Source organism: Oncorhynchus gorbuscha, linkage group LG10, assembly GCF_021184085.1.
Source record: "Oncorhynchus gorbuscha isolate QuinsamMale2020 ecotype Even-year linkage group LG10, OgorEven_v1.0, whole genome shotgun sequence".
In the NCBI taxonomy this organism is placed as follows: Eukaryota; Metazoa; Chordata; class Actinopteri; order Salmoniformes; family Salmonidae; genus Oncorhynchus; species Oncorhynchus gorbuscha.
Genome location: NC_060182.1, coordinates 64,653,904 through 64,679,716, shown reverse-complemented (window position 1 = coordinate 64,679,716; position 25,813 = coordinate 64,653,904). Strand labels below are relative to the sequence as shown.

The 25,813-nt window shown below is 50.0% G+C and overlaps 1 pseudogene; it reads left to right on the top strand.

The window, feature by feature from the left end:
- Positions 1-25,813, top strand: part of LOC124046349 — a 228,665-nt pseudogene that overhangs the window by 149,676 nt on the left and 53,176 nt on the right.

Genomic DNA, 25,813 nt, shown 5'->3' with positions numbered 1-25,813 from the left:
GCGTCACGTCTGGAGGAAACCTGGCACCACCCCTACGGTGAAGTATGGTGGTGGCAGAGTCATGCTGTGGGGATGTTTTTCAACAGCAGGGACTAGAAGACTAGTCAGGATCGAGGCAAAGATGAACGGAGCAAAGTACAGAGAGAAAACCTGCTCCAAAGTGCTCAGAACCTCAGTCAGACTGGGGCAAAGGTTCACCCTCCACTAGGACAACGACCCTAAGCACACAGCCAAGACAACACAGGAGTAGTTTCGGGACAAGTCTCTGAATGTCCTTGAGTGGCCCAGCCAGAGCCTGGACTTGCTTCAACAAAGTACTGAGTAAAGAGTTTGAATTACTTACAGTGCCTTCGGAAAGTATTCAGACCCCTTGAATTTTTACACATTTTGTCGTGTTACAGCCTGAATTTAAAATTGATTACATTTAGATGTTTTTTCACTGGCCTTCACACAATACCCCATAATGTCAAAGTGGAATTATGTTTTTCGAAAATGTGTAAATTAATAAAATGTCTTGAGTCAGTATTCAACCCCTTTGTTAAATACTTATTTTCCACCATAATTTGCAAATGAATTCATTAAAAATCCTACAATGTGATTTTCTGGATTTTTTTTCTCATTTTGTCTGTCATGGTTGAAGTGTACATATGATGAAAATTACAGGCCTCTCATCTTTTTAAGTGGGAGAACTTGCACAATTGGTGGCTGACTAAATACTTTTTTTGCCCCACTGTATGTATCATGTTTTATATAAATATGGTTTGATTCCAGCAAATGATGCTCATTAATGTATGCAGAGGTCATAGTCTCATTAAATTCTGGAATACCAAAACTCCTCCTACCAATTATGCAACAATGCAAATATGGTGATTTCTAAAGCCTTGTGTTTCCTTTCCCCCTTAATGGAGGAAAGGAATGCGGTGGGCTGGAGGCTGCACTCTCTCACACTCCCTCTTTCCTTCTCCTCTCACCCCCTCTTCTTCTCACGTCAACAGAATCCCCACAAATTAGATATTTCCCCAAGAGGAAAGGCTGGGAGCAAGGTCTTCCTCTGTTTGTCTGTCTCTCAAATGCAATGGAAGGCTCTGGGGTGTTTTCTCTCTTTCGTATCTCTGTCACTCTCTTTTGCTCTGTATTTTCTCAACTTGAGTTTTAGGCTGGAGGGAACCCGTGGTGAATTGTTCTAATGAAAGAGACAGAGGAGGGGGGAGAGAGTAGGAAAGAGGGAAGAGAGAAAGGAGAGGAGGGGAGAGGGCAAGGGCATCCTTGACTGCTGAAAAGAAACACCGAGAAATTGGGTAGAAAAACAAGAAAGACTAGTTGGAAATGAAAACAAAACATCTCCAATTAAGGGAAACTTTAGTTTCCTGGTCATGGACATTCAGTCACAGTCTCTGTTGTGAATGGATGATGAATTACCTTCGCTTTTCCCTTTGATGCTAAACTCCTGCAGTTTCTACCACCTACATTGTCTTCCTCTCAGTTCTCTACATGCATGCAAATCTGCCTGTCCGTCTGTGCCGGTGTACGGTGTACAATGTGTGTGTGTGTGTGTGTGTGTGTGTGTGTGTGTGTGTGTGTGTGTGTGTGTGTGTGTGTGTGTGTGTGTGTGTGTGTGTGTGTGTGTGTGTGTGTGTGTGTGTGTGTGTGTGTGTGTGTGTGTGTGTGTGTGTGTGTGCGTGCGAGAGTGGGAGTGCATTCATGTGTGTGTGTGTGTGTATATAACACAGCAAGCTTGATGTAAAGACTATCTCCCTGTCTGGGCTTAGAGACAAGAAGCCAATTGATATTTGGAGCCAGCCAGGCCTAACTAGCTGTATTTATGATCATATGCAGGCAGGTCACAATGTGATATCTCTCATCAATCCACCAATCGTGTATCGATCGGCTTGGTCTGCGGCCAAGTAGCGCTGATGGATGACCGAGGCAGCCACTCTGACAGCAAGCATGTCCAATCACACCAGTTGGGGATGAGTTTGCATCTCACCAATCAAATCAGCCGCGGCAGCCCTAATTTTTATCACTGTCATTTCGACAGTGATGCATAACGCAGAGAGAGAGAGAGTTGCCAGCCAGGGAATGAGGGGAGCTCTGAGGCAGAGGAAAGAGTGAACGAAGGGGGTGGTGGAGAAAAGTAAAGCCCCGAAAACAGGTGGAAAGCTCTTAAGTTTTCCTCCCTGGCCTAGCCATGTGAACCCTGGTCCCAGTGTTGTGTGTTCGTTCTCTCCCTCTCTCCTTCTCTCTCTCCCTCTCTCTCTCTCTCTCTCTCTCTCTCTCTCTCTCTCTCTCTCTCTCTCTCTCTCTCTCTCTCTCTCTCTCTCTCTCTCTCTCTCTCTCTCTCTCTCTCTCTCTCTCTCTCTCTCTCTCTCTCTCTCTCTCTCTCTCTCTCTCTCTCTCTCTCTCTCTCTCTCTCTCTCTCTCTCTCTCTCTCTCTCTCTCTCTCTCTCTCTCTCTCTCTCTCTCTCTCTCTCTCTCTCTCTCTCTCTCTCTCTCTCTCTCTCTCTCTCTCTCTCTCTCTCTCTCTCTCTCTCTCTCTCTCTCTCTCTCTCTCTCTCTCTCTCTCTCTCTCTCTCTTCTCTCTCTCTCTCTCTCTCTCTCTCTCTCTCTCTCTCTCTCTCTCTCTCTCTCTCTCTCTCTCTCTCTCTCTTCCTCTCCCTCTCTCTCTCTTCCTCTCCCTCTCTCTTCCTCTCCCTTTCTCTCTCTTCCTCAATCAAAACTCTCATCCTTTCGTGTTTATTTTCTTCCATCCTTCCCTTTTTTCTTTCTTTCTTTCTTTCTTTCTTTCTTTCTTTCTTTCTTTCTTTCTTTCTTTATATTTCCTCTATCAACTCTATCAAGTTGAAGTGAATGGAGCATCATTGTGCCTTTTATCTCAGAAAGGCGATTGAGTGAGGCCCAAGACCACAGAAGGTAATGTTGTCTAGTATTGAACTGCATAGAGCTGAGGAAATACAAAGGCTGGGGAAGGAAAGCTGAGGCAGTGCACAAAGGAAGAGTGCTACAGGAGGGATCTAACCTTGTCTGGCTCTGATGTTCCTCTTTCTACTTTGTACTGTAACATCGCCAGCCTTACCCATTACTGGCACCAAGCCTGTCTGTAACTCAGTCTCTACATTCCTCTCTCACTCAGGAGAGATACATATGGGCCAGTCGGAAGTTCAAACAGTAACAAAGCGTTCACCCTGCCACTTGTTTATATGGACTTTGTTTACAAACATTGGAGTAAAACAAGCGTACATTTGGGGCTCTGATGGGGGTATGAACGTTGAACTAAGCTCATTAAGCATTTAGAAGTCTAATACTTCAAGAATCATTGGCTATACAGTTATAATTCATTAATTAACAGTCTAAAAATGTATATAGAAACTGCAGATTGCCCCTTTAAAGTAACGGGAGAAAGTCTGTGCATAGTGCTGTAATAAGGGCTCAGAACACGTACTAGTTGGCTGGTAGGGAGAGAGTTTGAGAAACAAAAGACACCGAGGACGAGGGAATGTGAAACTTGAGCAAACTCGGACTGGACTGCAGAATAGCATTATAGAGCAGCAGGTTAAGGTGTGAAGTCTGCCCCACCTCTCTTACCTCACCCCCTTTCCCTCCTCCCTCCCCCTCCATCCCCAGTTGGTCCTGTCGGTGTGCCAGGGTCGGGTGATTACCGGCACTCTCTCCCAATTAGGGGCTGATTATTTCGGTGTGCTCTAATTGACTGGGGAGATATGTAAATGGATGTCATTTGGGATGATAAAGGCTCTGCGGTGCAGGATGCACTGCATTATTTAGCCGTGTGGCTACTATGTGCGGCGGGCGGGCGGGCTGGTAGGCAGCGGCACGGCGTGAAGGATGTGGCGGGTGCTTTAATTGCTGAGGAGAGAGAGGTTAAGCTGAATGAGCAGTTGAATTAGAAATGAGGAATTTGGCTGTTTTAATTATTTCTTTATTTGATGTTCCCCCTTTCTCTTTCAGTTCTTTCTCCCTCTCTGGAGTGAGAGGAGGGGGCTGAGCAGAGCTGAATACCATACATAAAAGCATCAGTAGATGCAATGAGTGTAAAACAAATAGGTGCGTAGGGGTGGGGTGAAGGGGTGGAGGGGAGTGCATTAAACCAGTTAAGAACCTTTGTGGTTAATAAAATAAAACATTTCAACAGCTCAGACAAGAATGAAGCCGCCCGCTTCTAAATGGAAGACGGGTACATTTAAATGAAAAGGGTTTGGCGCTATACAAATGACCCAGCCGCGATAAGACTGCAGGGGGGTTTGTGTGGTGGCAGCCTCGACCTCGATATACAGTAGGGTACAAACATTTATCCAGCGAATTAAAGGTTGAGCTGCGGAGGGGTACTTTATTGTAAGTCATCATTCAGAGAGACAGTGAAGCAGTGCGTTAAGTGAATAGGGCCGGCGTGTGTTAAGCTCTCGCCCTGCTCGGCCCGGCTCTATCGGACTCTGACGTATTATCAGGGGGAATCATAGTGAAACGCAACACTAATCCATTGGTTTGAAGACAAGCGCCACCAGATTTGGGCCTCTTTGCAGGCTTACCGGTAATAGGGCTTCAAACGGGTCCTCCAAACAGACTCTTCATATCTCCACAATACTGAGGCTTAGAGAGGGATTGTTATCACTCTGCAAGCTGCCTATTGGTCCAACCACAAATAACACTAATGGGCTAGTTTTAGCATTAGTGCTCTCACACACACCTAACTGGAAACTCAGACCAGGCGGTAGGCTGTCTGGCAGCCGTATAAGCCTGAGGATGGTAGATTTGCTCAGGGCATGCGTATGGACAGTACAACAAGGAGACATTGGCTTCTAGGGGGATGTCTTTAGATGTATGTATTCAGAAGTGAGAGAACTTGGGCTAGAAACCTGATTACATTATATACTAGTATCTAAAGAGGACATGTGTTTTTTGCATGTGTGTTGTTGGTGTTGAACATCTAGACCGGGTATTCCCAAACTGGGGTACGCACAATGCCATCAGGGGTACGCCAAATAAAAATGTGAGTGGCTAGGAAAGGCAAGCCCCATACTATTGTGGAGGACTCAATTATTGCTGCTGCAGCAGATATGGCTGGGACAATGCTGGGGGAAAAGGCCAAAAAAACTAGACAGACAATGTCTTCATCAAACAACACTGTTTCACGACGCATCAGTGACATGGCAGGAGATGTTTTGAAACAATTACTGCTTCGCATTCAAGCCAGTGAATTATATGCGTTACAGCTGGATGAGTCAGACGTGGCGGGCCTGGCACAGCTCCTGGTATATGTCTGTTACATTCATGGGGGGTCAATTAAGGAAGACATCCTCTTCTGCAAACCACTTCAAACCAGGACAGCATGAGAGGATATTTTTAAAGTACTGGACAGCTTTGTGATAGTATGTGTTGGTATCTGTACTGATGGCACAAAAGCCATGACAGGGAGACATAGTGGAGTGGTAACGCACGTGCAAGCATTTGCTCCCGACGCCACTTGGGGACACTGCAGCATCCACTGAGAGGCTCTTGCTGCCAAGGGAATGCCTGACAGCTTGAAATACGTTTTGGACACTACAGTGAAAATGGTTGACTTTGTTAAAGCAAGGCCCCTGAACTCTTGTGTATTTTCTGCATTATGCAATGATATGGGCAGTGACCATGTAACACTTTTACAACAGACAGAAGAGCACTGGTTATCAAGGGGCAAAGTATTTTCACGTTTTTTTAAATTGAGAGACGAGCTTAAAGTTTTCTTTACTGACCATTTCCATGTGTCTCACCGTTTGCATGATGACAAGTTTCTCACACGACTGCCCTATCTGAATTTAAAAAAATTCTCACCTGAATGATCTGAATCTAGGATTAAAGGAACTCTCCAACTATATTCAATGTGAGGGACAAAATTGAGGCTATGAATAAGAAGTTAACAAGGACAACATGCAGGTCTTTCCATCATTGTATGATTGTGTGCAAATGAACTCAAGCTTACGGACAATGTCAAATGTGATGTAGCGAAGCACCTGAGTGAGTTTGGTGCGCAATTACGCAGGTACTTTCCCGAAACGAACAACACAATCAACTGGATTCGTTATCCCTTTCATGCCCTGCCTCCAGTCCACTTACCGATATCTGAACAAGAGAGCCTCATCGAAAGCGGTTCTGTGAAAGCAGTTCTGTGAAAATGTTATTTAATCAGAAGCCACTGCCAGATTTCTGGATAGGCAAATCGCGCTGTTAAGACACATTTGCAACCACGTACCTATGTGAGAGTGGATTCTCGGCCCTCGCTAGCATGAAAACTAAATACAGGCACAGACTGAGTGTGGAAAATAATTTAAGAGACTCTCTCCAATGCAACTCAACAAAAACTCACACTCATTATTATGTTTAATAAATATATCGTATAGTATGTGTGTGGCAGGCTTACAATGATGGCAAAAAAAAACAAATTTGAGAGTGCGCTGACCCTGCTAATAGAGGGGGTACACAGCTGGAGGTTGAATGTTTGAAGGGGTACAGGACTATAAGAAGTTTGGGAACCACTGATCTAGACAGTTGTTTTTGTTATAATGGTAGTAGTAGTAGTGGTAGTATTATCATGTGTCTGTGCTTTGTGCAGCCAATGTAGTTGAATAAAAAAGCACATATTGCTTTCTCACACTGTGTCTCTGCTGCAACTTTAGAGGCCCCGACAAGATTGTTCTCTCTCGGCTTTTGTTTGAGACAACAAAGAGAAAAAACACTTGCTTGAACATAAAATAAATGGGATTTGAAACATAGTAATGTCCCTCAGATTGGCTCCAATAGTCCTGATGTGGTTGGCAAAACTACTGTCTGTGAGACACAGCCATGTCCCTCAGATCCTAGTTCCTAATATTGTTTCCTGATCTGGAGATATATACAGGGATAGGAGTTCATGACCAGAATACTAGTGAATTCTGAGTTCTGCTCTTGGTCGACTTGGTTTAATCGCTGGTGTTATTGTACAAACACGTCTCTGAGATGTTCCATTATGACAGAAGAGGGCTTGGGCTTGGGTCTTCATGACACCCAGCCAGCTATGGAGATGTGTGGTAGATTATGACTTCCCATCGATGCCAACCTCAAGGCCATGACACAATAGACAACAAGCGCTGAGACATTGAGGAGTGAGGACAGTGAAATGACTGTTGTCTGGCCCATAATGATCAGAGAGTTGTCTGAGCAAAGAATTCTGTCAATCAGCAGCATGCCCAGGTGGTTTGGAGCCTGTGGCATACCAGGCAAGACCCCTTAGATCACTGAAATGAATCATCATCATTTCCACCACAATCACCAGTATCATCACCATCATCACCACAACCACCATCATCATTATCACCATTTACATTTAAGTCATTTAGCAGACGCTCTTATCCAGAGCGACTTACAAATTGGTGCATTCACCTTATGACATCCAGTGGAACAGCCACTTTACAATAGTGCATCTAAATCTTTTAAGGGGGGGGGGGGTGAGAAGGATTACTTTATCCTATCCTAGGTATTCCTTAAAGAGGTGGGGTTTCAGGTGTCTCCGGAATCTACACACAATACCCCATAATGATGAAACGAAAACAGATTACATTTTTTTTTACAAATGGATTAAACAGAGAACAGAAATAACGTATTTCCATTAGTATTCAGACCCTTTGCTATGAGACTCGAAATTGAGCTCAGGTGCATCCTGTTTCCATTGATTATCCTTGAGAAGTTTCAAAACTTGATTGGAGTCCACCTGTGGTAAATTCAATTGATTGGACATTATTTGAAAAAAAGGCACACACCTGTTTATATAAGGTCCCAGAGTTGAAAGGGGATACCTAGTCAGTTGTACAATTGAATACCTTCAACTGAAATGACAGTGCATGTCAGAGCAATAACCAAGCCATGAGGTCGAAGGAATTGTCCGTAGGTGCTCCGAGACAGGATTGTGTCTAGGTACAGATCTGGGGAAGGGTACCAAAACATTTCTGCAGCATTAACATCATCATCATCACATCCACCACCACCACCAGCATCATCATCATCACCACATCCACCACCATCACCATCAGCATCATCACCACAACCACCACCATCATCATCACCATCATCAGCATCATCATCATCACCACAACCACTACCATCATCATCACCATCATCATCATCGTCACCACCATCATCATCACCATCACCGCATCCACCACCACCATCATCAGCACCACAACCACCACCATCATCATAGGCATCACCACAACCACCACCACAATCACCATCATCACCATTATCATGGCTCTCTCTCACTTGCTCAGCTTGTTTCCATCCCATGCAAACACATGTGTACACATCTCTCTCCCTAGCCTGTCTGAGCCTATGCCAGACCTGTACTGTGTAGCTGGGAGTGTTATCATTTCGTTAGTCTCTCTCCGTCTCTGTATGTGGTATTTAATAGCACCTTGAGAAGGGTATTACAGTGAGCTCTCCACATGGGGCATCCCATTACCCTCCACTCCCCCACTCCCTCCCTGACACACAACTGTTCAGAAGATCATTTGCATGGCATTTCAACTCAGGGTTTGGGGATGAAAAAACATCTTACGTGTAATAGCATTTCCACTTAAATTCCACTGCTCAGTAGAAAGAGGCACCAGCAGCGCAGCAGTCCGAAGGCAGAAACGACTGTGGGTCAGAGAGAGAGAGAGAGAGAGAGAGAGAGAGAGAGAGAGAGAGAGAGAGAGAGAGAGAGAGAGAGAGAGAGAGAGAGAGAGAGAGAGAGAGAGAGAGAGAGAGAGAGAGAGAGAGAGAGAGAGAGAGAGAGAGAGAGAGAGAGAGAGAGAGAGAGAGAGAGAGAGAGAGAGAGAGAGAGAGAGAGAGAGAGAGAGAGAGAGAGAGAGAGAGAGAGAGAGAGAGAGAGACCAGTGGGCTCACAACAGACAGCCATTAACCCTAATTACAGCTGTCATCATTCTATTTACTCAGAGAAAGAGAGGAATAAGCCTTCTGTACTATACGAGTCCACTAAATCAGTTTTAAATACCAGTGGGTACAGTGTTGAGGCTTTGATAGCAACATCATGGGTAATTAACATTGGGATCTTTGCATTTTAAATGCAACTTTTCCCCTCCATTAGAGTTTCCCCTCTTATGTCACTGCAGGCACTTTGAATATCAGCATTGATCCTTCTCTCGCCCTGTGTGAGGGTGTCTCACCAACTGGAAAGAGTGAGAGAGAACCCTCCCCATCCACACACAAACCCTCTACCATCCCACACCCTCCTAGCCCACCAGTCTCCCTGTCTTCCCCACTGCTATGGCTCTGTGACTGGGCTGAGTCAGCAAGCCTGTCTGGCCTGGTGGCAGGGTGTTGGCAGGAGGGTGGCAGGGGGACACTGGGGGTGGCAGGGGGTGGCTGGTGTGTCCAACAGCAAGGTGACACGCTGGACAGCACTGCCCCAAGAGCCTCTAACCAGAGTTGACAACACCAGCCCTGCATGGCCCCAGCACTCAGCTCCGGTCCCAGCTAGCTGCAGTCTCTGACCTCGCCCTAGCAGCAACTCCAGTCCCATCCTCTGCCCTACTACCAGTCCCAGCACTACCCTACCACTTTTGTTAGTGTTTGTGAGAAAGCCTCCCCTGCCCAATACAGGCATGCATGCTGGTTAACCCTGCCTTAGGCTTGAGAAAGCAGTTTGAATGTGTGCCTTGCAGTATTGTGTGTGAGGAAGTTTGAGGGTCAGGGCTCTCTCTCTCTTCCTCTGGTCCACAGACAGGAAGCTCTGGTGTGTTACCTGACTCCTCCCCGTCTAGACAGTGTGACCAGAGAAACCTGGCTTGCCCGGCTGGCCCAATTTGCCTGTTCCTTTCCTTCCCAGCAGCAATCACTAATACCCATCTCTGCCCAATCAGGGGGGACATCCACCAAGACCCACTGCTTACTGAATGACAGGGGGATTTCTCCCACTCAGTCAAAGCATGTTAGTCTGGTGGTATGTGCGTGTTTGTACTGTGTGTGTTGGCTCGGCTGTCCCCTCAGTGCCCCTGCCTGTCTGAGTCTGACAGGCTGACAGCCTCAGAGAGGGAGAGAGAGATGCCAACATCCCAGAGGTGAAGGGTCACAAAATACTGCCTCTCTAACGTAGTGTGAAACATCTAGATAGGAGGTCATTACGTGGGGGTCTGGCCATCTCAAAATAAGTGGTTATTATCACCTCAATATTTTCTGATTATTACAATTACATGCTTCAGAAGCACATTAAGTAATACAAGATGCCAACTGGGAGTAGTTGACAGCTATTTGGAGACTCAATGCACAGAGCAATTTGTAGCAGAGAGGCAATAAATTGGATTTGGGCCACTTTGGAATGGGCCCCAGCTAGCTTGTTGGGTATTTGGAGGGGTGCTGGCTGGGCTGGCTGTTCGCTGCTGTAAATTTCACTGTGGAGAGTGTGGAGGAGGAAGCAGCATCTGGGGCAGCAGCTTCTTCACTGTTCATCTGTGGAAGAAGCTGGTCTTATGGGCTCTCTCAGTCAGAACACTGTTTAGATGTGGTCAACCATGAGTCTAATCCAAACCGGTCTGTCCTCAAATCGTCCAAATTAATTATATGCTTTTCTGCCCAACGATTATTGGAGAACTGGCGACTGGCAGGTAATGTAATTATTTCCCCGTTTTTAATTGGCTCTTAGGCTAACAATATGTTGGATGTCACACTGGATTCACCTGTTTGGAAAGCTGTCGCCATGGTTTCCCTGTTTGCAGGACCCCACTGTGTCAAATGGCACACATCTGTGGTGACCTGTGACTGCCTCTACGAGAGAGAGAGAGAGAGAGAGAGAGAGAGAGAGAGAGAGAGAGAGAGAGAGAGAGAGAGAGAGAGAGAGAGAGAGAGAGAGAGAGAGAGAGAGAGAGAGAGAGAGAGAGAGAGAGAGAGAGAGAGAGAGAGAGAGACAGAGACAGAGACAGAGACAGAGACAGAGAGAGAATGGTTCATCTTCAGCTGTTACCATTAAAACAGTATTTTCACTTGGCCATTTTAGGAGACACGTGAGAGGTGGCTGTAGTAAGTCTAGGTAAAAGGTCGTGGGACACACACACACACACCATCTACCTCCCTCCCACTCTCTCTCCCTTCACCCTCCTCTTTTATCAGACTATAGTTCCGCAGTTTGTCAGCATTAATAGGGGATTCCCTAGAAAAGATTCAGATGGGGGAATACCCTCAGCCAGTCAGTACCCTCCCTCCCTCCCTCTTCTTTCTCTCCCCACAGGGGATGTGTGTAACATGAACTCCCCCTGAATACTGGCCCATCATACACATCACATAGAACAGACTGAACAGACCTACACCATCAAGGCACTACTGCTCTGTTTCACAATGTCGTGCTTGTTCAAATACACAGAGTATACCAAACATCAGGAACACCTTCCTAATATTGAGTTTCACCCCTGCCATCAGAACAGCCTCGTCGGGGCATGGGCTCTACAAGCGTTCCACGGGGATGCTGGCCCAACTTGGCAACAAACCGGTGCGCCTGGCACCTACTACCATACCCCGTTCAAAGGCACTTAAATCTTTTGTCTCCCTCTGAATGGCACACATACACAATCCATGTCTCAATTGCCTCAAAAATCCTCCTTTAACCTGTCTCCTCCTTCATCTACACTGATTGAAGTGGATTTAACAGGTGACATCAAGAATGGGTCATAGCTTTCACCTGGATTCACCTGGTCAGTCTGTGTCATGGAAAGAAGCAGGTGTCTTTAATGTTTTGTACACGCAGTGTATATCATAGACAGGGTTTGGACAAAATACATCACAGCATTGAAGAAGATTTGCTCGTCATTGTACTCACCTACCATCTCCTCTGTTCCAGGACCTGTCTGGTGCCATAGACGACCTCCCTACAGGGACAGACGCTGGTCACAGTTCAGCCGTCAGTGCTACAGGCTCCACCAGTAGCCAGGGGGAGCAGAGTAACCCGTCCCAGTCACCCTTCTCACCCCACGCATCACCCCACCTGTCTGGCCGAGGCAGCGGCCCATCGCCCTCTCCTGTTGGCTCCCCCGTGGGCTCCAACCAATCACGCTCCGGCTCTGGCCCAATCTCCCCAGTTAGCGGCCCAACCACAGCACAAGGTAAGCCTACAGGGTTACTAAGGCAAATCATTTCACAAAAAGCATCCCTGAACATCATACCGTCTGTTCAAATATCCTGTTCAGGTATGATGACACCCTGCAGGAAATTGATCAGAATAATGATGTTCTTTAGAAGTGTCCATTTCAAGCTGACCCATTTAGCTGATCAATCTAGTTTCCTTGGTCCCCTTTCTATTGGAAATCATTTGTCATTTATCTTCATTTTTGAAAAACATTTTAGATGCACAGATACAGATGGTTGCTGTTGGCCTCTGTGTTCTTCCTTTCAAAACAGGCCTCCAAAATAAGACAATAGCAGATGGCTGTGTCCCCCTAGAGGAATAGCAGAGCTTTAGTTTAGATAAACAGTGAGGTAAAGACTGGGAGTGTGTTGGACATGCCTTGGACAGGCCAGAGTGACACAAGGCTATGAGATGTGGACGTGACCCTGTCTGCCTGCCCTCCCCACCCCTCCTCGTCTAACCACAGCCTCCGCTGCTCTTCCTGATTGAGGCCTGACCGGCACGTCTGCGGCTCTCAGGCCTGTCAATCACGCCGACGAGGCGGGACAAATGCTTGAGCTCCTGAGGCAGGCGGGTTGTTCCGGGCGGACTGAGCTTGTGCAGGATTGATTGACACTAATGAAAAAGCAGGACAGCCGCTCCCGAGGCGGACGGCAGGAAATGCTGAGAAATCCGGAGTGAGATGGCGAGACGGGAGGCGGATCTCATCGGAGGGACAGGTGTGATTAATATAGTATCAATAAATATTCTCCCACCATGCGAAAACACATCCTCATAGAGACAGGATCTTAGTCTGCTAACAGCTGCTAGGGTTTACCTATTGCAGCTCATAATAATGGCCGGAACGGCGCAAATGGAATGCTATCAAACACCTGTAAACCATGTGTCTGATACCACTGATTCCGCTCCAGTCATTACCACAAGCCTGTTCTCCCCAATTAAGGTCTCACCAACCTCTTGTGGTTTATACTATCACTTCTAATGAGAAATACCAGCACCAGGCATAATACTGTGTATGCGAGGGAGAAACACTGAGTACTAAATGTTGTTGTGATATGAAGAATTGATGACTTTCTCCTTCCGAGCAGGTCCTAGTTGTGTGATTTATCTTACCTGCAACCTGCCTCCTTTCTAAACATACCAATAAAAGACATCTGCCTCTGTGCGGAATGTGGCCGACTGGCTGTCCCTCGCCCTCGAGTTCAAGGGTCACTCTTCCATAACAGTGACCTGGAGGCGCAGAGTAGCATGGTCCAGTCTGTGGAATTGTCACTGGTCAGGTCTGCTCTACTGCACGCCACTGCGCTTTGACCGTGATGTGACCGGGGCTGTGGTTTATCGCCCTCAGACGGCGGCTGTCAGGTCTGCCTCGCTTACCGGCACAATGCACATGTCACACGGCCGAGCGCTCACGGGACACTTGTCACCCCTGACAATGGTCAGAGAGGAGAGCAATTTCACAGTGTCAGCCTTTCATCTGTCTGTCACACACACTATATACACCTTCACACACACTATATACACCTTCACACACACTATATACACCTTCACACACACTCATTAACACACACACTGACTGACAGTGCACATGCAGCGCACACCAGATAAATGCACATGCTCCCACAAACACACTTCCACAGGCAATATGCATGCACACAGACGCTGCACATTAATTTTGCACGGACACACACACTATCACCTCAGTGATAGACAGTACAGACAGAGAATGGTGTGTACGCCGCCTTAGAGACAAACACGCCTACAGAAGGACATATTGATTTCGGAGTCGTAGAAAGCCTCTGGTTCCCCTGGCATCCCGCTTTTCATTTCCTCTCTCTCTCTCTCTCTCTCTCTCTCTCGCCCCCTGCAGTTTCTCAGTCTCCGTGAAGCAAAATAGAATAGACTGTCAAATGATCTTGGGTTTCCTGACATTTGGATTCTCCTCGAGCCAGGAGGAGGCACACACAGCAAATTGATTTTCCTGTTGCGCTAGATTTGTGACAGTCATAGCAGAAATCACATTGCTCAGCACCAATGTCTCTAAACCAATTCGGAACACCCCGCATTTTTCGGCTTCGGGGGACGCAAACGGCATTACTCTCATCTGTATGCCAGGCGGAATGGGATGCGCGTTGAGGAAATCCATCAGTCGCTCTGAGCGCACTCAGTATGCTGTGAAGGATGAGGAGAAGGAGAGACTTTGGGGCTTTGCGAGACACCCAGCGTTTCCTCACTGAACGATATCTCTGCATCTCTGTCCACTGCTGGTTATCAAAGCCTCTCTCTCTCTCACAGTCTCTAGTCCAACATCGCAGTAGGGATGTAACTAGTGATCCCTCATCCCCTCTCTCTATGATTCTGTTCACTTTGATGCTTGTATGTTCTGTTGTTCAGGGGTGTTGACAGACAGTGTGTCCACCCCATTGACAGACAGTCTTAGGGCGACACAGCCTTTCTCCTTGTTGTCTCTCTGATCACCATGGTGATGTAACCCTGTGTGTGTACGGGCCTCAGGGACCAACTGATGAAACTGCCCTTTGACCTCTAAGACTGTACTGTGCAATGCAGGAAATCTTTAACTTGGATTTGAAAAAGGCATCGTAAGTTTATAATTTCCACTTTTAAATTTAGACTTTATTTTCCCTTACGAAAAATGTATCAACCCCTACAAAATGTCCACTATTTTCCTGCTATCGCAAACTAGCTCAAATGAACAAACTTCATCTGTAGTAGGAGAGTGACATTCTTTTAGGGATATTTGTGTGTGTGTGTGATGGTGTTTTTGTCACATACGACAGATACAGGGTCAGCCATAGTAGTACGTCGCCCCTGGAGCAAATGCTGGTTAAGTGCCTTGTTCAAGGACACACCGACAGATTCTTTCACCTTGTGGGCTTTTGATTACCGGCCCAAAGCTCAAACCACTAGGCTTTCTGCCACCTTAGTAAGTGTGTGGTTGTATATGAAAGCTGCAGAAGATCCACTCACTGTTATATTACTACTAATGGACTCAGACGACATCCTCACTCCTTGATGACCCAACACTGCCACTGCTTGAGCTGCCCGCCTTACAAAATCCAACGCCTTTCTCTTATTCTCCTCCAAGGTCCATCAAGGTCCATCTAGCATAGCCACATCCCCACTCAATCCCTCTCCTCCCCCAGCCCCCCCCACCCAGCCCTCCTCCTCTCCGCAGCCCTCCTCCTCTCTCCAGCCCTCCTCCTCTCCGCAGCCCTCCTCCTCTCTCCAGCCCTCCTCCTCTCCCCAGCCCTACTACTCTCTCCAGCCCTACTCCTCTCCCCAGCCCCCCTCCTCTCCCCAGCCCCGCTCCTCTCTCCAGCCCTAGTCCTCTCCCCTGCCCTACTCCTCTCCCCTGCCCTACTCCTCTCCCCAGCCCTGCTCCTCTCCCCAGCCCTGCTCCTCTCTCCAGCCCTACTCCTCTCCCCTGCCCTACTCCTCTCCCCAGCCCTCCTCCTCTCCCCAACCCTGCTCCTCTCCCCAGCCCTGCTCCTCTCCCCAGCCCTCCTCCTCTCTCCAGCCCTCCTCCTCTCCGCAGCCCTCCTCCTCTCTCCAGCCCTCCTCCTCTCCCCAGCCCTACTCCTCTCCCCAGCCCTACTCCTCTCTCCAGCCCTACTCCTCTCCCCAGCCCCCTCCTCTCCCCAGCCCCGCTCCTCTCTCCAGCCCTAGTCCTCTCTCCAGCCCTACTCCTCTCCCCAGCCCTACTCCTCTCCCCAGCCCTGCTCCTCTCTCCAGCCCTACTCCTCTCCCCTGCCCTACTCCTCTCCCCTGCGCTACTCCTCTCCCCTGCCCTGCTCCTCTCCCCAGCCCTGCTCCTCTCCCCAGCCCTGCTCCTCTCCCCAGCCCTCCTCCTCTCCCCAGCCCTCCTCCTCTCCCCAGCCCTACTCCTCTCCCTAGCCCTACTCCTCTCCCCTGCCCTACTCCTCTCCCCAGCCCTCCTCCTATCCCCAGCCCTGCTCCTCTCCCCTGCCCTACTCCTCTCCGCAGCCCTCCTCCTCTCTCCAGCCCTCCTCCTCTCTCCAGCCCTCCTCCTCTCCGCAGCCCTACTCCTCTCCCCAGCCCTCCTCCTCTCCCCAGCCTTCCTCCTCTCCCCAGCCCTACTCCTCTCCCCTGCCCTACTCCTCTCCCCAGCCCCCTCCTCTCCCCATCCTTCCTCCTCTCCCCAGCCCTCCTCCTCTTCCCAGCCTTCCTCCTCTCCCCAGCCCTGCTCCTCTCTCCAGCCCTACTCCTCTCCCCTGCCCTACTCCTCTCCCCTGCCCTACTCCTCCCCTGCCCTACCCTCTCCCCAGCCCTCCTCCTCCCTGCTCCCCCAGCCCTACTCCTCTCCCCTGCCCTGCCCTACTCCTCTCCCCAGCCCTGCCCTCTCCCCCCCAGCCCTGCTCCTCTCCCCAGCCCTACTCCTCTCCCCTGCCCTACTCCTCTCCCCTGCCCTACTCCTCTCCCCTGCCCTCCTCCTCTCCCCAGCCCTCCTCCTCTCCCCAGCCCTTCTCTTCTCCCCAGCCCTTCTCCTCTCCCCAGTCCTCGTCTCCCCTGCCCTATCTCCCCAGCCCTCCTCCTCTCCCCAGCCCTCCTCCTCTCCCCAGCCCTTCCTCCTCTTCCCAGCCCTGCTCCTCTCTCCCCCCTAGCTCCTCTCCCCCCCTCCTCCTCTCCCCAGCCCTCCTCCTCTCCCCAGCCCTCCTCCTCTCCCCAGTCCTACTCCTCTCCCCAGCCCTGCTCCTCTCCCCAGCCCTGCTCCTCTCTCCAGCCCTACTCCTCTCCCCTGCCCTACTCCTCTCCCCTGCCCTACTCCTCTTCCCAGCCCTCCTCCTCTCCCCAGTCCTTCTCCTCTCCCCAGCCCTGCTCCTCTCCCCAGCCCTGCTCCTCTCCCCAGCCCTACTCCTCTCCCCAGCCCTGCTCCTCTCCCCAGCCCTGCTCCTCTCTCCAGCCCTACTCCTCTCCCCAGCCCCTACTCCTCTCCCCAGCCCTGCTCCTCTCCCCAGCCCTGCTCCTCTCTCCAGCCCTACTCCTCTCCCCAGCCCTACTCCTCTCCCCAGCCCTACTCCTCTTCCCAGCCCTCCTCCTCTCCCCAGCCCCTCTCCTCTCCCCAGCCCTGCTCCTCTCCCCAGCCCTACTCCTCTCCCCAGCCCTACTCCTCTCCCCAGCCCTGCTCCTCTCCCCAGCCCTGCTCCTCTCTCCAGCCCTACTCCTCTCCCCTGCCCTGCTCCTCTCCCCAGCCCCCTCCTCTCCCCAGCCCTACTCCTCTCCCCAGCCCTACTCCTCTCCCCAGCCCTGCTCCTCTCTCCAGCCCTACTCCTCTCCCCTGCCCTACTCCTCTCCCCTGCCCTTCTCCTCTCCCCAGCCCTCCTCCTCTCCCCAGCCCTCCTCCTCTCCCCAGCCCTTCTCTTCTCCCCAGCCCTTCTCCTCTCCCCAGTCCTCCTCATCTCCCCAGCCCTCCTCCTCTCTGCAGCCCTACTCCTCTCCCCAGCCCTCCTCCTCTCCCCAGCCCTCCTCCTCTCCCCAGTCCTCGTCATCTCCCCAGCCCTCCTCCTCCCCCAGCCCTCGTCCTCTCCCCAGCCCTCGTCCTCTCCCCAGCCCTCGTCCTCTCCCCAGCCCTCGTCCTCTCCCCAGCCCTCCTCCTCTCCCCAGTCCTCGTCATCTCCCCAGCCCTCCTCCTCTCCCCAGCCCTCCTCCTCTCCCCAGTCCTTGTCATCCCCCAGCCCTACTCCTCTCCCCAGCCCTCCTCCTCTCCCCAGTCCTCGTCATCTCCCCAGCCCTCGTCCTCTCCCCAGCCCTCGTCCTCTCCCCAGCCCTCGTCCTCTCCCCAGTCCTCGTCATCTCCCCAGCCCTCCTCCACTCCCCAGCCCTCCTCCTCTCCCCAGTCCTCGTCATCTCCCCAGCCCTACTCCTCTCCCCAGCCCTCGTCCTCTCCCCAGCCCCTCTCCTCTCCCCAGCCCTACTCCTCTCCCCAGCCCTCCTCCTCTCCCCAGTCCTCGTCATCTCCCCAGCCCTCGTCCTCTCCCCAGCCCTCCTCCTCTCCCCAGTCCTCCTCCTCTCCCCAGCCCTCCTCCTCTCCCCAGTCCTCGTCATCTCCCCAGCCCTACTCCTCTCCCCAGCCCTCGTCCTCTCCCCAGCACCTCTCCTCTCCCCAGCCCTTCTCTCCCCAGTCCTCGTCATCTCCCCAGCCCTCGTTCTCTCCCCAGCCCTCGTCCTCTCCCCAGCCCTCGTTCTCTCCCCAGTCCTCGTCATCTCCCCAGCCCTACTCCTCTCCCCAGCCCTCGTCATCTCCCCAGCCCTACTCCTCTCCCCAGCCCTCGTCCTCTCCCCAGCCCTCGTTCTCTCCCCAGCCCTCGTCCTCTCCCCAGCCCTCGTCCTCTCCCCAGTCCTCGTCATCTCCCCAGCCCTACTCCTCTCCCCAGTCCTCGTCATCTCCCCAGCCCTCGTCCTCTCCCCAGCCCTCGTCCTCTCCCCAGCACCTCTCCTCTCCCCAGCCCTTCTCTCCCCAGTCCTCGTCATCTCCCCAGCCCTCGTCCTCTCCCCAGCCCTCGTTCTCTCCCCAGCCCTCGTCCTCTCCCAAGCCCTCGTTCTCTACCCAGTCCTCGTCATCTCCCCAGCCCTACTCCTCTCCCCAGTCCTGGTCATCTCCCCAGCCCTACTCCTCTCCCCAGCACCTCTCCTCTCCCCAGCCCTTCTCTCCCCAGTCCTTGTTCTCTCCCCAGCCCTTGTTCTCTCCCCAGCCCTCGTCCTCTCCCCAGCCCTCGTTCTCTCCCCAGCCCTCGTTCTCTCCCCAGTCTTCAACATCTCCCCAGCCCTACTCCTCTCCCCAGCCCTCGTCCTCTCCCCAGCACCCCTCCTCTCCCCAGCCCTTCTCTCCCCAGTCCTCGTCATCTCCCCAGCCCTCGTTCTCTCCCCATCCCTCGTTTTCTCCCCAGCCCTCGTCCTCTCCCCAGCCCTCGTTCTCTCCCCAGCCCTCGTCCTCTCCCCAGCCCATGTTCTCTCCCCAGCCCTCGTCCTCTCCCCAGCCCTCGTCCTCTCCCCAGCCCTCGTCCTCCCCCCAGCCCATGTTCTCCCCCCAGCCCTCGTCCTCTCCCCAGCCCTCGTCCTCTCCCCAGCCCTCGTCCTCTCCCCAGCCCTCGTCCTCTCCCCAGCCCTCCTCCACTGCCTCATTTTCTTCTAAAGATGTGATTGAAGCTTTCTGACGAGCGCTTGCTTTGGAGAGTAAGCTGTTTATCTGTGCCCGCTTCAAGTGCTTCCAGGGCTAGAGGAGCTTCCGAAAGGTCAGGGCGAGTCACGGCGTGAGAGAGAGCATCTTCGGATAGAGGGTGAGGGAGGAGGACACACACACACTGCCCCTTTCTCCTCCTCTCAGTCTTCCTCCAGTGCTCCACTAGCCAGCCACATTAGCTTTAATTAACACATGTAGACTTAGGGTAGGGGGTGTATCTATGGTAATTAAGATGTTGCAGCAAACACAGCTGATAGACTGGGTTCTGTGAGGTCTGGAAAGATCAAAAATAAATCATTGAATCAATGGGAGATACAACTGAGCATCTATGTTGGCTTAATCACTCATAGCCGAGGCGTAGTCCTATTGTGATACAGTACAAGGAACAAACCAAAAAATGCAGACGCAAAACATTGCTCTAGACATATGCTACGGCTATTAGATGTGAAAGTTATCCCAGATCCCTTCGTTTTAGTTGGAGTGTGGCGCAGCATTAGTGAATGTACATCCAGTGGTAGTTCCAATGGCCAGTCCCTCAGTGGCTGTGTGTGTGGAACACTGCCTCTGGCCGTCCCTCTGTCCCCTCCCGAGCCAGAACAGCACTGGAGCATACTTCCCACTGAGTCCCCCTCTTCCTGTCCTATGCCTTCTTATTTCTCCCTTCCTCCTTTCCTCTCTCTCTCTCCATTTCTCCACACCCCTCTGGTCTGGAGCTTGGCCTCCTGCTGGTTGGTACAGTACAAAGTGAAACTGCTCTAGGATAGCCTGCCTGTTAAAAGGAGAATCAAAATGCTAGCTTGCTGTATCGGCCTTTTAGAGAAATCCCATTCTGCGCTGGTCTGGCTGGCTGAGTGGAACCTGGAGAGGTGTGCACAATTATTTTCCTGCAGCAGGCAGCATGGTACACTGGCTGGCTGTTCTGACGCTGCCCCCCCCCTCTCTCTCTCTGTCTCGCTTTTACCTTAAGCTGCACTTTTCCTCCTCCTTGCCGTACCTCCCCCAGCCCAGCTCAGCGCTAGCTTAGTAATGGGGTCCATGGGAGAGCATTTTCCCGCCCCAGCACTTTCCCCCGCCTCCTATAGGGAGCGGTAACTCACATTTGACGGTAGCCCCAGGTTGGAAAATCATTGACTTATGCTCATTGAGACCTAAACCACAATTATTGCCACCCGCTGTTTACGGCTTACAGACCCCAAAGACACACTAGCATTACCTTGCCTGTGTGTGTGTGTGTGTGTGTGTGTGTGTGTGTGTGTGTGTGTGTGTGTGTGTGTGTGTGTGTGTGTGTGTGTGTGTGTGTGTGTGTGTGTGTGTGTGTGTGTGTGTGTGTGTGTGTGTGTGTGTGTGTGTGTGTGTGTGTGTGTGTGCCTGCAGGGTGTATTCTACCAACCTGGGGGGCTACTGAACAAGCCCTTCTCCCTCATTCTCCTGTCAGTCCAGTAGCACTCAGTGCTATTAATGAACTTACTCAGAACGGCTTCTGCTCATCCAACTGTGTGTGTGTTTGTGCGCACCTCCCTTTCATCATCAAATACAGTACTCAGTGGGTCTGAGCTGACGGTGAATCTGCATGGGATGCACCACGCACGCAGAGGCTTAATATTGGTAACCCTGAACAGCAGAGAGGAATATGGCCACAAGTACCTGTGTGTGTCTTTGAACTCAGTTCAGTGGCATTTACGTTTCAAACTCTTCCAAAAAAAGCTTCAAAGAAGAAACCTCTCTTCAAAGGGACTTGCGTTGCCCTAACAATCCTTGCCGAGGAATATTTGAAAGTTTATTGGGTTTTAGTAGTAGCATTATCTAAAAATGCATGAACTCCATTGCTTTTGGCCTTTCACTTTCTATCGTGGGAAAAGTTGTTCTTGTTAAACATTTTCAAAATGGAAATTACAATTATTTTTTATTTTACTCCTGAACCACTTCAAAGACACTTGGCTCTCATTTGTAGATATCTTATTCTCCTTCCTCTTCACAAGTAGTGGTGGGTTTTCAAACACGCAGTTACTTCCTCTCTAACTTCTGTAGTGAGATAATGCAGCATACTGTGCCCATATACTCTTAGTTCATCCACAAACTTCGTTATGCTTTAAATTTACACTGTGTGTGTACATGTGCGTGCGTATACATGTGCGTGTGTATACGTGTGTGTTCCCGTGGATGATCCTGACCTGTGTGTAACAGCTAGGTCCTAGGTGAGAGTGATAGTGAGGTGTAAATTACTCCTGATGCTGTTTGAGAGAGAAGGGGAGAAGGAGAGGGAGAAGGATATCAAGCCAGCCATTGTGCTCCGCCTGATTGACAGAACGTTTAATTGTGTTCTGGAGCACCTGTGGATGCCCCCCCCCAACACATTCCCTTTCCTTGTGCCAGTAATAATACAGAATCACTCCTGTTGTGGAAAAAAGCCTCCAACAGTCACGTCTTTCAAGCTACCCTCCACATGCTATAGTCACTTTCGGTTAGCACAAGCAGACATGTGAACAAACACCCTAATGTTGCCAGTCATTGGTAATAAAGATGCTGTGTTGGAGAGGCAGAGGGTTGGGGGATTAAGGTAAAGCCTGCTGACATTTAAACCTGCTTCTCTCTGCAACGGAGGCAGCGCTGAGGCAGGAGGCTGAGGAGAAAAGCCTCCTGATCGTTGAATTATTAATCAGACTCGGTCTTACACGTGCTGCCAGGCCTTCTGGACTGTCTGTTTGTTTTATTCTCAGATGATTATTCAATGGAGCTCATTAAAAATGAAGGTGGAGGAGAGGAGAGGAGAGGAGAGGAGAGGAGAGGAGAGGAGAGGAGAGGAGAGGAGAGGAGAGGAGAGGAGAGGAGAGGAGAGGAAGTGATTTCTGGTACTGAATTCCATTCGTCTTGCCCTCTTCTACTTTCTATCCTTTTCCTCAGATATTCTACTTATCTCCCTACTGTACTCTCCCCTCCTCCTCCCTCTTTCCTCTCACCTCTTGTCTTTTTTCTCCCCTCCATAGGCTGTTGTCTCCCCCTCCTCTCTCTCTCTCTCTCTCTCTCTCTCTCTCTCTCTCTCTCTCTCTCTCTCTCTCTCTCTCTCTCTCTCTCTCTCTCTCTCTCTCTCTCTCTCTCTCTCATCTACATAGGGATGAAGAGAGTGCAGTGGAGGATAGAGGGTGCTACTCACTATGCATGCCCTCACCCCCACTGTCATCCCTCAGATACACACACCACCCTCCCACCCGCTCAAACATGATGTGACAACTGTAGCCCATTGTAGCCCCCTCACCAACTGCAGCACGCCTGCCTAGCTGAGAGAGGAGATGGGCACGAGGGTAAAGGTGACCTTGCAGAGGGGGTGTTGTCACGGGTCACTGGGTCTGTAAACGTCTCTAATGTGCCCCCGATGCAACAACCAAAAATCCACCCTCTGAAAATATGTGCTGACACAAGGGCTGAGCCTGTCCACCCTGCTTTCCCCATATTCCCCTAGCCCTCTGAGGACCGGGAACATGACTCTTCATGCCCCTCCACTTAGTTTACCCCACGTCTTCCTCTGGCTGGCTGGTGTGTGTTCTGAGGCTCCCAGCCACTGGTGTGATGGAGGCTGAAGAGAGTGATGTCCTTTTGTTATTGTAGTGTTAGTGCTGCATTGATGTTTCCCCTCCCCGGAACAGGGTGACACACTCGCTAATCGAACATTCTCTCTGCCAAGAGTTGCTGCTGGAGCAAGTTGTGGTGGTGTGTGTGTGTGTGTGTGTGTGTGTGTGTGTGTGTGTGTGTGTGTGTGTGTGTGTGTGTGTGTGTGTGTGTGTGTGTGTGTGTGTGTGTGTGTGTGTGTGTGTGTGTGTGTGTGTGTGTGTGTGTGTGTGTGTGTGTGTGTATCTCTGTGTATGTAAGTGTTAATGTGTGTATGTGTGGGCAGGCGGGTGGATGGAAATGTTGTTTATGCAGTTTATACAAAGTAATTACATTGACTTAATTGGGTTTGTTTTACGTGGAGTGTGTGCCACCTCCAGTCATGTATTTACCACTGCACACAGTGACCATCTCCTCTGTGCTCTATGTATCTCCCTCTCTCTCTCTTCACACGTACAGCACCGAGAACAGTGTGTGCTCCACATAGGGCGTCATGTACACTGAACACAAATACAATCACATTTTATATTCAAATATAAACATGTAAATGTAAAGTGCTGGTGCTATTTTTCCAGGTCACAGAAATGTTCCATACACACAAAAAGCTTATGTCTCTCATATTCTGTGCACATATTTGTTTACATCATTTGTTGGTGAACATTTCTTCCTTGCCAAGACAATCCATCCACCTGAAAGGTGTGGCATATCAAGAAGCTGATTAAACAGCGTGATCATTACACAGGTGCACCTTGCGCTGTGGACAATAAATGGCCACTAGTGTGTGCAGTTTTGTCACACAACACAATGCAACAGAAGTTGAGGGAGCGTGTCATTGGCATGCTGACTGCAGGAATGTCCACCAGAGCGGTTGCCAGAGAATGAAATGTTCATTTCTCTGTCATAAGCCACATCCAACATGAGAATTTGTCAGTACATCTAACCGGCCTCACAACCGCAGACCGCGTGTATGGCATTGTGTGGGCGAGCGGTTTGCTGATGTCAATGTTGTGAACAGAGTGCCTCATGGTGGCGGTGGGATTATGGTATGGGCAGGCATAAACTACGGACAATGGACACAATTGCATTTTATTGATGGCAATTAGAATGCACAGAGATACCGTGAAGAGATCCTGAGGTCCATTGTCGTGCCATTCCTCTCCATGTCTCAAGGATCTGTACACAATTCCTACAATCTTGAAAATGTCCCAATTCTTCCATGGCCTGTATACTCACCATTGAGCTGGTTTGGGATGCTGTGGATCAAGATGTTCGACAGTGTGTTACAGTTCCCGCCAATATCCAGCAACTTCGCACAGCCAACGAAGAGGAGTGGGACAACATTCCACAGGCCACAATCAACAGCCTGACCAACTCTATGCGAAGGAGATGTGTTGCGCTGCATTAAACAAATGGAGGTCACACCACATACTGACTGGTTTTCTGATCCACGCTCCTACCTTTAAAAGAATATATTCCCAGTCATGTGAAATCCATAGATTAGGGCCTTATGAATGTCTTTCAATGGACTGATTTCCTTATATGAGCTGTACCTTAGTAACATCTTTGAAATAAGTTGTTGCATGTTGTGTTTATAATTTTGTTCAGTGTAAATATACTTTAATTTGCTGTTCATTTTCTGGTTCTGTTTAAAGTCAAAATCAAATCAAATGTATTTCTATAGCCCTTCGTACGTCAGCTGATATCTCAAAGTGTTGTACAGAAACCCAGCCTACAACCCCGAACAGCAAGCAATGCAGGTGTAGAAGCACGGTGGCTAGGAAAAGGAAAGCCACACATTCCCCATATTTTGGAACAAAATGTTGTTGTCGTGAATGATTTCCTTTTTTCTCCATTGGTTCAAGCCCTCAGTAGCAGAGGGAGGTGAGGGAGGTGCACCTGTTTTACCTTCCTCTGGGTTAAATCAATCCACAAACGTCCATCTTCCGTTCCCCTAATCAGCCCCACTGGTCTGTAATGGGTTTCTAATGCACAAGAGGAGCATCAGGGATCAATACACCTTGATGGCTTTGTTTATATTAGGATTGCCCTAATTACACTGCTTCCATACGAGATCCACACAGTGATGACTGGTTCTATGTTGCACTGTACTAAGAGACATTTTCATAGGCACACATGCTCCTTTGCTATGTTATGCGGGCCTGTCTATGGTCTTTTTATAAACCCGGGACAAAGCCGTTTTAATTGAATAACCTCGGAGGAGGATGAAATGTGGATAGAGGAGAATAGAATTAGACAGAGACCGAATCCTTTACCTGTGTGTCCTTCTATAGTAGAATATGTCATTTCAGGGCAAAAACGGATGTTTTGAGAATAATTCGTTGTTTTTGACTCATCTCACCTTGGGCTTTGGGAAAGGATGAGGAATCCATTTCAGCCAAAGCGTTTCGTTGTTGTTAGATTAAAATGAAGGTAACTGTCACAGATGATACAGTACAGCAGCTCGGCCTATGCTTTCCGTCAGTTTACGGAGTGGTGTTACCCTAAAACATGTCCCCTCTCTTTTTGTGCTAATAACATGTGTCTCACTGCATTCTGTCCTCCTGTGTTTCTTTACAGGGTCCCAGATGGCCCCCCAGATCCCCGTCAACACGTCAGATGTCCCTCACTCCCCCTTGACGCAGTCCCCCATGCCTCAGGAGAGGGGTAAGTCTGACCACAAAGTGTGTGTGTGTGTGTGTACATGCATATGTGTGTGTTTGTGTGTGTGTGTGTGCTTGCTTGCATGTTTGTGTGTTCTAGTGTATTGTGTGTGCGGTAATTGCAGATTAGCTCTAGGTTAGTGCCCACCTGTGTGTTGAGTAGAGCTGTGGATCTGGGCTGAGTGGAGCAGGAGC